Genomic DNA, 16,986 nt, shown 5'->3' on the forward strand with positions numbered 1-16,986 from the left:
AGATGCGACTCTCACAGGTGACACGTACGTAAGCATCCTGTCTGATTACCTGCACCCATTCGTGTGCATTGTGCATTCCGACGGAATCAGGCAAACCCAGCAGGACAATACTACATCCCGCACGTCTAGAATTGCTACAAACATGCTTCTGAGTTTATACACTTCCGCTGGCCACCAAACTTCCCAGACATGAACATTATTGATCATACCTGGGACGTCTTACAACGTTCAGAAGAGATCTCCACCCACTCGTACGTTTGGTGGATTTATGCTTAGACCTGCAGGAGTCATGGCGTCATGTCTCTCCAGCATTACTTCAGACATACTCGAATTTCTGTACTGAATTTCCACTGTTAACCAAAGCCCATATGACCACGTAAATGGAAGACGCATTGACAACATAAATTGAATGAGCACGTTTAACTTGGGTGAGGAAAGCTGCAGAGTTTAATTTATGGAGAAATAAGTGATAAGTAGCTACTGAAACTGATGACAGGAGGGTAGATACAGTATTTGAGAACACGTCTGCTACATTGTTTACAGTTACAGCGCGGAGAAAAGGAAACGGGAGTTGTAAATAGAATTAAATTCAAAAGTGATTAGGCACTAGAAAACTATTTGGAAAAAAAACTGTATCGTTTTTCGCACCTCATCCGTATGGCGCCGCCTTTGTTTTCCGCGGAAACCAAACTCGGAGGCAACAACTCGGCACTCTGACAAAATCCATTACCGGGCGGACTGCAGCGTGCTGGGGAGAGCGGACGGGGTGGACGAACGCGTGTTGTCAACAAAGACGCGCCGAGAATAGCGGACACAAGGTAATTTCATTTTACAATTAACCAGTAAACAAAACTTCTCGAGTTTCAAAAACTTGATTAAACTGCTCTCCACGAAATGAAATTCAAATATCGAAGAGAGCGCCTTCTCCCGTCATTTCCCAAGTCCTCCACCCCCAAACCACCTCCAAACCACCCCCACACTACTACCACTACCACTACCACTACTACTACTACCACCACTACTCAGATTCGGTACACACACACACACACACACACACACACACACACACACATACACATACACATAAGCAATGCGGGAATGACTCAGTAAGTTGATGGCATTGTCGAAAAATTTAATTAACTAAAATTTTACGAAGCGTGTGGCAGATTAGTCGCTGGGCCAATTTAGAAGACCGTCGACTGCCCAGAATCAATGGGAATTTTTCGTGTTTTATTTCCTGTTCCGGCTTTGCACTGCATCGAGAAATTAATTTTGACAAAGAACAATTTCATATCATTTAGAAAGGAATTTTGGGAACAGTTTCTATGTGTGTGTGTTTCGAAGAGGGTGTTATTACAATACCTGTTAGTCGACACAGGTATCGAACATCGTACTAAAGAAAAATAGTACTTTACTAAATCCTAATCATTTCGATGTATCTGTTACATACATAACCACTGGATCACTAATTCCGTCTTTCAAAAGATGACTGCATTGCATTCAAGAGATTGTTTTCGCTTTATTGTCTTTGCTATGCCTGATAGTGTATTGTGTGCAGTAATGGGGATTAAGTAATAAATCAACAGCGTATCACTAGTATTTTACATTACGTAATTTCTTTGCAAGAACGAATAAATAAGGCAGTACTGTACACTTGGTATAAACAAAATTTGGTGGCGCTTTTTTGAACAGACTGGCCTTGTATTCGGTAGGATGGATGCACAGATCACCATCCAGCAATCCTCATTTGAGTTTTCCATAATTTACCTCAAATACGTATGACAAACGCCGTTATGGTTTCCACTATGAGACCATGACTTCGTCAAACTAGAGCTGCGGAGGCATGTAAATCGTTGTATATGTGGTGCATGGGTTTTGTTGTTTTTCTATAATACCATGACAGTTCCGAAATTGTTTTTAAATGCGATCCGTGGGTGTGAATATAACTGTAATGTAATATAGTTCTACTGTAGTTCGCGAAAAGACATGGAGGGTGTCCATAGGGTATCTTAACGATATACATGTTTAATAACTCTATAACTGCGCTAGATTCTAACTGGTTTTAACGTTAGACAATATAATTCAAAAGGATTTTTTATTTTCCAGATGCTGCAGTTTTGATAAAATATGTGGACGCCACAGGAGAATGTTCAATGTATAGCCTGTTTATAGGTAACCAAGTGCAACGAAAATTTCGGGTACAGTATGGGAGGAAGCCATCGTCCTGAACAACTTCTCGGGCTCCACATATGCCATTTGTGGAAACAGGTAGTGTTTTCCATAAACAGGAGGCGGACGATTCGTCTGTTTCACATGCCAATGCGGACTAGGTGCGCCAGGCATTTTCAAGAAGTCACACAAAATCAATGCGTACGATGGTCACACAATAGGAAATACACCGACCAACGCATCAGGAATGATATCAAAGTTTTTCGCGGCGGCATACTTGTATGAAATCTCAGTGTCCAGACCGCTACAGATCGGAAATAAAGCTCGATCTTTCATCTAAACCTACATCGATACGCTGCAAGCCACCGTACGATGTGTGGCGGAGGGTACCCTGTACTACGAGAACTATGCCGAAAGTTTTTAGGAGCCCGTAAACCGTAAGGCGGAGGACAATGGGCTTGTTTTCATTGGAAAGAGCGATGTTTTTCGACCTTGGGACTTGCGCGCGCAGCCCCTGGCTAGCGGTAATCTCCCCACAGCGCGGTAAGAAAGCACAGGCAGTGCTGAGTCAGAGACGGTGCAGGATCGAGCTGTCACGCCGCGACTTTCGCGCCATGATTTTTTACGATTATAAAAAGGGTTTAAGTGACTAAGAATGCCATTCTTCTTTGCTGCGTGTTTTTGGTGAAGCTTCACCTTCTAGGGCCACAGTTGGAAATTGGTTTCGCGAGTTTTCGAGGGGTCGGCAGTCAATTGAAGATGAACCTCGTCCCGGTCGACCAGCAACAGCTGTGACTCCCGAAAACATTGATGCTGCGAGGAAAATGATCAAAGAAGATCCACATCTTACATTTTGCGACATTGAAGGGACCCTAAATACTGGATCAACAGCTGCACAGACCATCGTTCATTGTCTCTTAGGCCTTACTAAGAGACGTGTCCGTTGGGTGCCACATTCCCTGACAGAAAGCGAAAAGGAGGCGAGAGTGGACTGGTGTCGTTTCGTGCTCGAAAAATTCAATGGAGGGAAGTCCCAAGGCACTTACAATATCGTCACAGGTGATGAAACGTGGGTCTACCATTATGACCCTGAAACGAAGAGACAGTCTTCTGTGTGGTGCTTTCCAGGGGAGGAACCACCCAAAAAAGTTGGCCGAAGTCGGAGATCAGGAAAAAATATGGTGGCAACCTTTTCACAAAGATCGGGCATCTCACCTCTGTGACCTTGGACACACGTCATACAGTCAATGCTGAATGGTACGTGAACGATTGTCTTCCAAAAGTCATCGCCACATGGAAGTCACAGCATCCAAAGTCCAAGAGTGGGCACCTTCTGCTGCATGACGACAATGCATCTGCGCATAGGGTTGCCAGAACGATGGACTTTCTGGAGAAGGAAAAAGTGTGAGTGTTACCTCATCCCCACTATTCACCGGACCTGGCCCCCCCTGTGACTTCTTTCTGTTCCCTAAGACTAAGGAAAAAAATTGAGGGCACCGGTTTTCATCTGATGAAGAGGCCATTGCAGCGTACGATAGTGCACTAAGTGACATCCCAAAAGAAGCTTGGATTGACACATTTTCTAAGCGGTTTCAAAGAATGGAAAAATGCATACATGCTAATGGGGAGTATTTCGAAAAGTTGTAAACGTTTTTTTGCACACAATTTTTTTCACACATTCTGCTAAAATCTTTCGGCATAGCCCTCGTACAAGCCATTTCCTTTCCTGTTCCACTCGCAAATAGAGCGAGGGAGAAATGACTGTTTATATGCTTCCGTATGAGTCCTAATTTCTCTCATCATATCTTCGTGGTCCTTACGCGGAGTGTACATTGAGGGCAGTAGAATCGTTTGGCAGTGTGCTTCAAAAGCCGGTTCTCTAAATTTTCTCAGCAGTTTTTCTCGCAAAGAAAGTCACTTTCCCTCCGGGGAATCCCATCTGAGTTCTCGAAGCATCTCTGTAACGCTTATGTGTTCTACAGATCTACCGGTAACAAATGTATCTGCCCGCCTCTAAATTGTTTCGATGTCTTTCTTCAAATGCAAGCCGGCCGGTATGGTTGAGCGAATCTAGGCGCTTGGGTCAGATTCGAATCCTGCCTCGGGCATGGATGTGTGTGATGTCCTTAGGGTTAATCAGTTCTAAGTTGACTGACGACCTCCGCTGTTAAGTCCCATAGTGCTCAGTACCATTTAAACCTTCAATCCGATCTGATACGGAACCCAAACATTCAAGCAGAACTCAAGGATAGGTCGCACCAGCGTCTTATTTGCTGTATCCTTTACAGGTGAATCACTCTTTGCTAAAATTCCCCCTGTAAACCGAAGTCTACATTCGCCTTTCCGACCACAGCTCTGACATGCTCGTTCCATCTCATATTGCCTTGCAACGTTACGCTATGATATTTAAAAGACTTGACTGTGTCAAACAGTACACTAGTGACACTGTATCCAGCCACTACAGGATTCCTCTTCCTACTCACCCGCATTATCTTACATTTTTCCACATTTGGAGCTAGCTGACATTCATCACACAAACTGGAAATTTTTTCTAAGTCGTCTTGTTTCTTCCTAATAAGCTTGTACATCACAGGCAAAGTTCAGATGGAGTCCACGAAAAACATTTGGACCTCTAATCAATTGCTGTTTATTAAACTGCCCAGCCAAGTCAATATGAACCGCCTTCAAACACCGATACACAGGTACACTACGCCGCCAGCGACGACGGTAACCACGTTGCAGAGGCATTGCTTATGGTACTCTTGTTCCAAGCATGCCATTCGTTTTGACTACGAGAAGGAAGAAGAAGTACCTATTTTTTTGGGCCAAGGTTGGCAATGGCAAACAACCACAGATTGCTGCCCACTCCGCCTGCCAAATAATTTATGTGTATGAAAAACAACAGCGGTTGTATCACACATGCCTGAGCACTCCTGATGAAACCCTCATCTGTGATGAACACCCGTCGTCCAGGACAACATACTGAGTTCTGTTACTTAACCGTTAGCTACCGAGGTTACTTTTCAGTAACGTATACCACGGGGTGGGATCTGTGGGTCCCCCATCTTTAATCCGAGATCTAACGCAAAAATTACTTGAATTTTTTAACTTACGCTACATAACATTTATTTTTGCAATTATTTAAGTGTTGTTTAAATGCTTCTAGTTTACTTTATTGCACTAAACAAAGATTGCAGCATTTTATTATTTATATTTCTTTCAAATAGTACACATAAATACACTACTGGCCATTAAAATTGCTACACCAAGAAGAAATGCAGATGATAAACGGGTATTCATTGGAAAAATATATTATACTAGAACTGATATGTGATTACATTTTCAGACAATTTGGGTGCATGGATCCTGAGAACTCAGCACCCTATAATAACGGCCTTCATACGTCTGGGCATTGAGTCAAACAGAGCTTGGATGACGTGTACAGGTACAGCTGCCCATGCAGTTTTACACGATACCACAGTTCAGCAAGAGTAGTGCTTGGCGTATTGTGACGAGCCAGTTGCTCTGCCACCATTGACCAGACGTTTTCAATTGGTGAGAGATCTGGAGAATGTGCTGGCCAGCGCAGCAGGCGAACATTTCCTGTATCCAGAAAGGCCCGCTTGGACCTGCAACAAGAGGTCGTGCATTATCCTGCTGAAATGTAGCGTTTCGTAGGGATCGAATGAAGGGTAAAGCCAGGGGTCGTAACACATCTGAAAAGCAACATCCAGTGTTCAAAGTGTCGTCAATGTGAACAAGAGGTGACCGAGATGTGTAACCAATGGGACCTCATACCATCACGCCCGGTAATACGCCAGTATGGCGATGACGAATACACGCTTCCAATGTGAGTTCACTGCGATGTCGCCAAACACGGATGCGGCCATCGTGGTGTTGTAAACAGAACCTGGATTCATCCCAAAAAATGGCGTTCTCCCATTCGTGCACCCAGTTGGTCGTCCAGTACACCATCGGAGGCGCTCCTGTCTGCGATGCAGGCTGAAGGGGAACCGCAGCCATGGTCTCCGAGCTGATAGTCCATGCTGCTGCAAACGTCGTCTAACTGTTCGTGCAGATGGTTGTCGTCTTGCAAACATCCCCATCTATTGACTCAGGGATAGAGACGTAGCTGTACAATCTGTTACAGTCATGCGGATAAGATGGCTGTTATCTCCACTGCTAGTGATACGAGGCCGTTGGGATCCTCCTGAATCCACCGATTCCATATTCTTCTAAGAGTCATTGGATCTCGACCAACGCGAGCAGCAATGTCGCAATACGATTAACCGCAATCGTGATAGGCTACAATCTGATCTTTATCAAAGTCTCAAACGTGTTGGTACGCAATTCTCCTCCTTATAGGAGGCATCACAACAACGTTTCACCAGGTAACGCTGTTCACGTATGAGAATTCGGTTGGAAACTGTCCTCATGTCAGCACCGGCACCAACCTTGTGTGAATGCTCTGAAAAGCTCATCAGCTGCATATCTTCTCATCTTCTTCCCGTCGGTTAAATTTTGCGTCTGTAGCACGTCATCTTCGTGATGTAGCTATTTTAATGGCCAGTAGTGTAGTACTGAATTTTACCTTCTGAAAAGTTATACGATATCTGTAGCAAATGAATCTCCATACTAGTCCTCGGTACCAAGGGGGCCGATCGTGGCTCGCCAATACTATGGCCCCGCACGTCTCCCCTTGCTCCCCCCCCCCCCCCCCCACCCCCCTCACTTTAGCCTGTTAGATGTTTTTGGGTGCGGTTATTTAAGAGATTTGGTGTACTCCAGCCCTGCTGATAATGCCGGTGAACTCCGGAACGCACTGTGGACGTTTGTCAGTGCGTTAGGAACACCACATAATTTTTGAACGTGTAGTGGCGTCGAGGAGATCACGTGATGAAGTCTGCCTTCTTCTGTTTCTCCTCCTGTACATAGCCTCAGTCTGGCTCCTTGGGGAGTGTGTTACAAAGTGTTCACCCACTAAATGGTAATATTTAATTTAGAGGAAACCATTCTTTTACAGGCCAATATTTATTAACATTATTTGCTTGTTTCGTTATCGGCTACTAGTGACTTTCGATTGTACCTTAAGTAGGGTACGGCAACCAGGGCGCATTCCCAGGAGGGCGTTTCCGTGAAGGGGAAGGAAGAGGGCACAGTGTGGTGGTGGGTAGGAAAAAATGAAAAATGTCGGCAAAAAAAGGGGAGAAGATGAAGGATGTCGGAGGGGAAGATGAAGAAATAGAAGTAGTAGAAGAAGAAGGAAGTTAAGCGTTGCAGGGTAATGAAGTGGGGAGGGGCTGAGATGAATGAAAGAAAGTCATGAGAATATTACGAATGGACTGTGCCGAAGAACAATTCCTGGACACCTAACACTGTGTTTATTGTTTTCGGCTACTACATGGTACCATTTACATAATGCCAAGTCAAACAACGTAAAGAAAGTGATAGTTTGCGTTTAATTCTTTCTTCGTTAGGCGCTCTTAATACCAGAACTAATGAAAGCGATCACAAACAAATGCGTAATCGCAGACAATTCGCCAGTATTCACGCATTAACTACCATTCGCTTGCATCTGACAACAACCGTTTCCAGTAGAGGGGACGGAAGAGGACGCAGTGTAATTAACATAGTCCTTGATCACTATTGACTGTTGGCGCTAGCAATTGGCGTACGGGATCGTTCAAAAAATGGTTCAAATGGCTCTGAGCATTATGGGACTTAACATCTATGGTCATCAGTCCCCTAGAACTTAGAACTACTTAAACCTTACTAACCTAAGGACGTCACACAACACCCAGCCATCACGAGGCAAAAAAATCCCTGACCCTGCCGGGAATCGAACCCAGGAACCGGGGCATGGGAAGCGAGAACGCTACTGCACGACCACGAGATGCGGGCCGTACGGGATGCAGAACTCTGATATTCGGAGAGCATTATTTTGCACGGAAGCGCTGTCTTTTCGACGAAGTAAGAGAAATAGCACAGGAAAAGAAAAAGTCAGGCACTTGAATTGGCACGCATGAGTGAAATGATTGGAGATAGTGCAGTTAATACTAAACTGCAGCTCCAGTTTTCATTAGCGTTACCCTAAAACTTAGTTCACATGCCCGTTAACAATTTTTTATGGCTACTCGTTACAACAGAGGAGTAAATTTAGAAGTAGGACACTAATTACTGACAACCAACATAGACTGTAGAAAGGTAGGCATTTGCACTCCTCTCAGTAGGAACTGGAGATATTTACGTACATTACTGACTGATTATCGTATCAATATCTGCTATACAGTTTGATTCTGTGGTGATGTCACAAACTAATAACACTCCGTCTTCAGGCCACAAGTGGCCCATCGGGACCGTCCGACCGCCGTGTCATCCTTAGCTGAGGATGAGGATAGGAGAGGCGTGTGTGTGGTCAGCACACCGCTCTCCCGGTCGTTGTGATGGTTTTCTTTGGCCGCAGCCGCTATTATTCGGTTGAGTATCTCCTCAATTGGCATCACGAGGCTGAGTGCACACCGAAAAATGGCAACAGCGCATGGCGGCCCGGATGGTCACCCATCCAAGTGCCGGTCACGCCCGACAGCGCTTAACTGCGGTGATCTGACGGAAACAGGTGTAACCACTGCGGCAAGGCCGTTGCCTTATCGCAAACTTATACTAAATGGACAAAGGTAACTGCATCATTCTGAGTTAAGGGACCCTGGTTCGGAAACGAGTGAGTCGAAAGTTAGAAGCGAAAAGAGTTCTGATAACCCTGATAGCGGAATACGTCCCGGTAGTTACTAAGACTGTAAGGTAAGTAATATTCATTGTGGACCGAAAGAAGCAAAAATGGGCCCTGTAAATAAGGTCTCGGGAATCCATACCGTAAAAACTATGAGCACTTGTTCGTCTTCGCTACTTTGAAATACATCTCTGCTACACCGAGCTGTGTGGTTTGCATATTTCTGGAGGAGGTTCTATGGACCGAATCAGGAACAAAAGCCCTGGAAAAGTTGGCTCTAAAATGCGTATCTCAACAGCTATGAGCACTTGAAAGTAGAACAGATGTGTTTCTTAGTAGTACATCTACATCTACATCTACATGACTACTCTGCAATTCACATTTAAGTACTTGGCAGAGGGTTCATCGAACCACAACCATACTATCTCTCTACTATTCCACTCCCGAACAGCGAGCGGGAAAAACGAACACCTAAACCTTTCTGTTCGAGCTCTGATTTCTCTTATTTTATTTTGATGATCATTCCTACCTATGGTTGGGCTCAACAAAATATTTTCGCATTCGGAAGAGAAAGTTGGTGACTGAAATTTCGTAAAAAGGTCTCGCCGCGACGAAAAAGGTCTATGCTGTAATGACTTCCATCCCAACTCGTGTATCATATCTGCCACACTCTCTCCCCTATAACGTGATAATACAAAACGAGCTGCCCTTTTTTGCACCCTTTCGATGTTCTCCGTCAATCCCACCTGGTAAGGATCCCACACCGCGCAGCAATATTCTAACAGAGGACGAACGAGTGTAGTGTAAGCTGTCCCTTTTGTGGACTTGTTGCATCTTCTAAGTGTCCTGCCAATGAAACGCAACCTTTGGCTCGCCTTCCCGACAATATTATCTATGTGGTCCAAAGATGAACAACTGCTTATATTCTTAACGTACGGATTTGGAGCCCTTGTTTACTATACTGTATTTCTAGTTTTGGTCCACGCTACCACCTCTGAATATTGCCCATCCTTCAATTGCTGCAACAATACCGATACATGTATTCCACTGTCAAAAGTACCAGCACGGTTTTCGCTTATAACTTTCGATTCATCACTTACATTTTTAATGGAATTCCCCTGTATATCATACAGATCTTCATGTCCGCAGAGGCCTACGCAAAGCATTTCAAACATTTTATGCGTGTATGCGTATATGGAAAATGGTGTAACATATGCTTACTGAAATGTGAAATAGACATACGGTATGTAACGTGGGCTACTCGTTAAGATCTGATATGCGAAGGTTATTCGGAAAGTAAGAGCCGATTGGTCGCGAAACGTATACTTCGATGACGTTTTAAGCAGATATGTTGGGCAGAGTCTCTAGTATGCCCATTGGCCGTTCTTTTCAGTTCTGAGCGCACAGTGATCACGTAAATATGCCTAGAAATTAGTGTCTCTCGCCAAGTATGAGTGTCTGCTGAGAGATTTCGCCTCATTGCTTGTGACACCAGATAGTATGTTGTGGATTTCCTTCTTCATGACAATTCTCGGCTGCACACTACAGGATCAATGAGTACACTCCGGTAGTATTTTCGATTGATATTCACACTGGACTTGCATTCGAGAGGGTGATAGTTCAGATACCCGTACGGTCCTCCAAATTTAGATTTACCGTGATTTCTCTAAATCGCTCCTTTGAAATGCCTGGATGGCTGCTTTGAAAAATGCGTGGGTGATTTCGTTATCCATCCCTCACTAATCCGAGCTTGCGCTTCATGTCTAATGACCTCTCTGTCGACAGAACGTTAAACTCTGATATTCCTTCTCTTTTCCATGGGAACTGCTTGATAATCCGCCTTACATTCCGGACATGGGTCCCTCTGATGTTCATTTCTGCTCATATGAACCACGGGCTACGAAGCCAAGATTTTGGCATAGAAGTAAACTGCAGACCAGCATAGGGAACCGACGGGAACCACAGGTGGCTGGCTTTTATGATGAGGATAGTTTAAAGTTGCCACAACGCTACGAAAAATGCCTAAGTTGGAGTGGCTGCTAAAGTAAATAGACAAGTAGCTACAGGATGTAGCTAACTGCTGCAAATAAACCATTTTTTTTAATTTTCACTGTGGCTTCCATTTCGCGAAATGTCAGACGTTACTTTCCGAGGAACCCTTGTATAGTTTGTCTGAAGCAGATGGCAAATAACCATTTTTATTTATCATCGAAAATCTCTCGCATAACAGTGATACATCAGCCGTGTAATTAAAGCTGGCATCAACTTAAGCTACAAGACTTGTCAGGCCTTTCCTATATTTGAATTTCAATTGGCATAATGTATCCATATTCGCAGTTCTTCACTTTCAAACCAATTTGTTGTATTTTGCCTTTATGTGCAATTGAACGAATTTAATAGCTCATGCTTCTTTACTCTGTTGAAGACAGATGGAAGAATTTTGTAACTTTATCAGCTTTGTCATGTCCCTAGGGGTGCCGCTGTGGTCGAGCGGTTCTAGGCACTTATGTCCGGAACCACGTGGCTGCTACGGTCGGAGGTTCAAATCCTGTTTTGGGCATGGATGTGTGTGATTACCTTAGATGCGTTAGGTTTAAGTAGTTCTAGGTCCAAGGGCCTGATGACCTCTGATGTTAAGTCCACATAGTGCTTAGAGGCATTTCAACCACTCTACGTCCATAGTTGTAAGTGTTTTCGAAATTTTCTACTAAACGTATTTCTTTCTTTCAGCATTAGTGCTGTGGATCTCTTGGATCACAGAATTAAGTAAGATATATATTCTCTTCTACCACGACTCTCCTCTTCAGACCACTCCATCTCCCACGTAACGGGTGGACAGAATCGTCCGATTCCACGCGTCGGCTTTGACCCGTGACGTAAGGCTGTTGTGTGTGACGTCATGACGGCGCGGAGTTTGATTTGCGAGTGTGGCGTGTTTTTAGATGTAGTCGTGTTGTGGTTTGTTGTGCTCTCTGGTGGTATGTTCAGGGTTTTCGTTTGTGTGGTGTAATGGGTCCAGTTTGCTTTTGCTCATTATCCAGAATTGTTAGTGTCGGCTGTCTTTGTAGTGGAATTCGTTTCAGTGAGTTAACGATTTTGTGTGAAGGTTAATTTAGTGTTGTTCGCTGTACGTCGTGTTGTAATTTTTACAAAATTAATCTGTTGCTGTTTTTGTTCAGGAATGGATATGACGGGTAAAAGTAACGGTGCACAGGTCAAGGGAAGTGTTCGATCCCAATGTGCGGCTGTGTATGTTGGCACTGGTATCGGGAGGTGTTCTTGCGCTCTATAGGCCAAGGGAAGTGTTTGATCCTAATTTATGGGATCGGGAGCTGCTGTTGAGCTATATAGGAGAAGGGAAGTGTCCGATTCCAGATGATATTGTGTTTTGTAGTATTTGGGGAGTTTTATGATGTCGGTTCTTTTCGTCTTTTTGTGTGGTTTTCTATGGGGGTAGGTGTCTAAATTTTTTTATATTTAGTTTGCCCCCCACCCAAAAACATCCCATTTCCCGCGCTTGTCCCGTTAGTGGCCTTTTTCTTTTTGTGGGAAGTGTGTGTGTTTTTCGATGTATTTTTGACCTCATAATGTGTACGTAACGACTTTATATGCGCCATATTGGAATCGTGGTTTATGGTCGTTTCCGCCATATTTGTGACGTCATGGGTCAAAGCAGACGGGTGGTATCGGACGCTTCCGTATTTCCCACTTAACTCCTGTCAGCAACAGAAACAGAACGTGATAGCAGACAGAGACTTCGCTCAATAGTTGGTTAGATGTCCGACATTCAGTGGAACATAAGTAGACACGAACGAATGCTAACCGATCACGACAGAATACCGTTTGCTAGCGTTTACACCAGGCTTGATTCTCACTCGCTGTGGCACTTTCACCACTGTTCAATTCAGGTTAAACGGGACTTTACAGCTTTCCATTGATGGGCAAAAACCAGAACAGAAATATGTAGCATGCTTAGTTCGTGTACACTGAAACATTTACACGAGAGCGCCCGGGTTGCGCTTGAGAAGCGTACACGCCAGCAACTGTGCAGCAGTGGCTAATAACTCTGGTCTCCAGCAGCCAGAGGAAGCGCGAGGAGGGTCCTCCAGTGTGTGATGGATGCCGAGAGCCGCACGCGACGCTGGCCGTGTCGGAGGCTCGCATTCATGAATAGCAGAGAGCGTGTCGGCGGCGCGCATTTGCATCCTCGCTGCTCTGCGAACACTTGCCGAGTGGAGGCCGCCCGACAACAGCGCCACAGCCGCTGTGCCTCAGGCTCCCACTCCGTAACAACGGCGCTCCTCTGCGTTCTCTAGTTTCTCCCTTCAAGGTTTAGCCAACACACCTGTTAGAACTTCACATTTTTAGGAACATCTGCAGTGCCGCGCAATAGTAAAGAGTTGGAACCGTGAAATATGATCAAAATTTCGTTGCCTATGCAAGAGGCAGTAGATTAACCAAGAAAATGTACTGGAATGTGACGTCACGCAGAGGCAGCGGCCTGGTTACACACAACAGGCGAGAGAGAATTGCTTAGCACGCGGGATTGTGTTAGACGGAGACTTTCGTAGAGTGCAAGACAGTGCTATAGCGTCAGCTGTACTGCATTTCATAACTTCACATAAGTCTGCCGTAACAACAAGTACCTCTGTCACAAGAGCACCTAAGGGATGAGTACGACAGATGAATCAGCAGTATAAGTGGAACGAATGCGTTCATTACAAACGTGTGTGACGTCAGGACGTCGCTCGTGCTTCCTTTAAATACGCCAGCTTTGATAGCAACAAGACACTCGCAGTTACACTTGCAGTTAGATGTGTACTGGGTCGCTGCTTAGCGGTCAGCTCGGTGATCGACATCTTAATCTTTATTAAGAGGATGTTGCAGTAAGGGCGGCCCATCCAGCAGCAGACGGGGCAGTACCAGCTCTGGTCCTCTCTGCTGCCGCTGTCAATCAACAACCCAGGATTAGCAGACATCGCGGCAGACTCGCTCGCCGCCAATGCTGACCACATCAGTGAGCCGTTGTCAAGATGGTGCGGGACCTGGGCCCTGTGCATCCGCCGTCACAACCTGGTGAGCCGCCAACACTGGGGGACTGCGGCCCATTCCGCCCGTCCACCGTGGACGAGCCACCAGGAGGAGCAGGGAAGAAGATGGGGTGGGATAGAGTACACCACGCACTACAAGAACGCCGCTCGTGCCGACAGCGCTGGGACTCCAACCCGGAGCCTCATACGCGCAGCGGCCTGCTGTCCGCAGCCAGACATGCGCGGCCGAAGTACGAAGGACATTCCTTCGCTACGTCACAGCACGCGGGGCTGCGCTAGCAAGACTGTGCGGCCCGGAGCTGGTGTCATCGCTGCGAGTCAGCGGCGAAGGTCGTTGATATCACCAAGCCACGTTTTACTCAGCAGGAATAAAGGTGTTATGAATTAATAATGTTTCTTTGGCGTTTCTGAAGCGTTCACAGTCATTTCCTAGTATCCTGACAACTGGAGAGGTGACCGCTTGGCCTCCAGTCCACCGTAGGCGACTGGGACCACCGGGGCACCCTCAAATCTTTGTCTCAGTACTTGAAATCTTCTTTATTATAGGGCGGGTCATATTTCTTCTCGACCATCGACGTTTCGACCCCTCTGCTGGAATATTCCTCAGGATCTGATGTCCACTACTACTAGAACACAAGCAGTAGTGGACACCAGAAAATCCTGAGGAAGATCCCGCCAGAGGGGTCGAAACGTCGAACATTTACAAGAAATATGATGCGGCCTAATAACCCAGACGATTTTAACTTCAGTGACAATGGCCACGAAAGCCTGCAGACTTTGTCTCAGTCATCCAAGGTCTTCTTGTCCTGCGGGCTGGTTTTTGTTTACAATGATTTAAAAAAATGGTTCAAATGGCTCTGAGCACTATGGGACTCAACTGCTGTGGTCATTAGTCCCCTAGAACTTAGAACTACTTAAACCTAAATAACCTAAGGACACCACACACATCCATGCCCGAGGCAGGATTCGAACCTGCGACCGTAGCAGTCGCACGGTTCCGGACTGAAGCGCCTAGAACCGCGAGACCACCGCGGCCGGCTACAATGATTCAAATGGTTCTGGCCACTATGGGACTTAACATCTGAGGTCATCAGTCCCCTAGAACTTAGAACTACTTAAACCTAACTAACCTAAGGACATCACACACATCCATGCCCTAGGCAGGAGTCTAACCTGCGACCATACCAGCAGAGTGGTTCCGCATTGAAGCGCCTAGAACCACTCGGTCACAGAGGCTGGCTGTTCACAATGTCTCGAGTAATTATTATAAAGAATCCGCCTCAATTGCAAATGGAAACCGGATGTTGCCCTAGGTTTTAGCGCAGATAACTAAGCGTTCTTCGGAACACACTAAAACTACAAACTGTGTAAAGAGGCATGGTCCATCATTAATACAGAACGCCCAAAAGTGCAGAAGACTCGCATAGAATGTAAAATAAACGGTACGTATGTACCATGTCAATACCTGTACTTAGCTCAAACGTCAGAAGCGTGCTTCCTCACCCCGGCCAACGTTAGATGGGCTGCGGACTCTCAGATAAACTTGACATGGCACACACCTACTGTTGATTTTACATTTTATAATCATTAAATTATTCACGATTGCTGACGCCTTGAAGTGTCAAAAGTTCTCAATGTCTGAAGTCTTGTCTTCACTAATACATTTGATATGTTGCCATCACTTCTCCTAATAGTGTTTCATTTTGTCGCTTAAGTTAAACACCTCTAATTATTCTTGCCTATTTTCGTTGTTACGAGAAACCTCCCCGAATTACCTTTGACAGACATTCGAAATCTCATTTCAGCTGCTTGTTCACCATTCGTCCAAAATATTCCGTCTGGTAAAGTGATCAACACGTTCTCAATAACATTTTGAAGAAAAAAGTATTTGCAAAGTTTGTCTTTCACACTTTGACTTCCACACAAAAACAATGACATGTGTACGCCTGCCACGACATGATTGAAATGAAAAATGCGGATAATTCTTTTCTGTAGAAAATCATTAAAGGTGACGAGAGGTAGAGTTACGAGGAAGAACTTACCACAAAACAACACAATGCAGAATGAGTCTTGGTGGTTCACCAAGGCCGAAGAAGGAACGGATGTCTCACGTCAGTTGAGTAAGATCCCAGAGAAGAAATCTTACCAAAAAAATGGTTCAAATGGCTCTAAGCACTATGGGACTTAACATCTGAGGTCATCAGTCCCCTAGAACTTAGAACTACTTAAACCTAACCAACCGAAGAACATCACATACATCCATGCCCGAAGCAGGACTCGTACCTGCGATCGTAGAGGTAGCGCGGTTCCAGACAGTAGCGCCTAGAACCGCTCGGACACCCGGCAGGCTTTGTCACAATTCGTTATCTTACTGCATTACCCCAGTTTAGGCCCATACCGCCGCCAGAGTGATTCGCATTCATTTCCTGTCCGCTTGTTTGGTTTTCTTACCTCTTCACATGGCCGCACCGTCTCGCCGTGGTCAATGGTCATAACGTTTCTGGTCGTTTGTGTTCGCGACAGCTGTCGTGTGGTGTTGTAATGCCTGAAGTGTTCTTACGGCATAGGTTTTTACGGTGGAACCCAAGCAAAGGACTGAATTTCTAATAATTGTCAAAATCGTGAAATTTCCGGCTCTATACCCTTGCCCGCCTTCATATTGGGTAAGCACCGGATATCAAAGGAGCAAGAACTTTACATATTCGGTTACATAACAGCAGAGGCCTCCTCTGCTAAGCTTACGCACTGCAGAGGCACAATGGACGGCAATATGTTTTCCCCTTGCTCGGCTGGTTCTGTTGTTGAAGAGAAACTGCGATAAGAAAGATTATAGCGCTCGCAACGGCATGCCGGTGTGGTATATTTCACGGCTGCGCAGATTTATCTGTTTGCTTTCCTGGAACTGCATTCACCGTCCGCCGCCGAGGTGACCCCGTTATCCCACATAAAGCGGCAGTTGTGTCGGTGGTCGCAGAAACTGAACTGCCCCAGTCGGATTACTGTGCATCTGCGCAGCGTCTAGGTCATGCAGTTAAAGCA

At 45.4% G+C, this 16,986-nt stretch overlaps 1 protein-coding gene and 1 pseudogene across 1 annotated transcript in view; both read right to left on the reverse strand.

The window, feature by feature from the left end:
- Nucleotides 1-16,986, reverse strand: part of LOC126291467 (uncharacterized) — a 2,161,958-nt gene that overhangs the window by 1,833,727 nt on the left and 311,245 nt on the right. The window lies entirely within an intron of this gene.
- Nucleotides 8,696-8,813, reverse strand: LOC126292356 (5S ribosomal RNA; annotated as a pseudogene).

The sequence above is a fragment of the Schistocerca gregaria genome, chromosome 9 (genome assembly GCF_023897955.1).
Source record: "Schistocerca gregaria isolate iqSchGreg1 chromosome 9, iqSchGreg1.2, whole genome shotgun sequence".
NCBI classification, from domain to species: domain Eukaryota; kingdom Metazoa; phylum Arthropoda; class Insecta; order Orthoptera; family Acrididae; genus Schistocerca; species Schistocerca gregaria.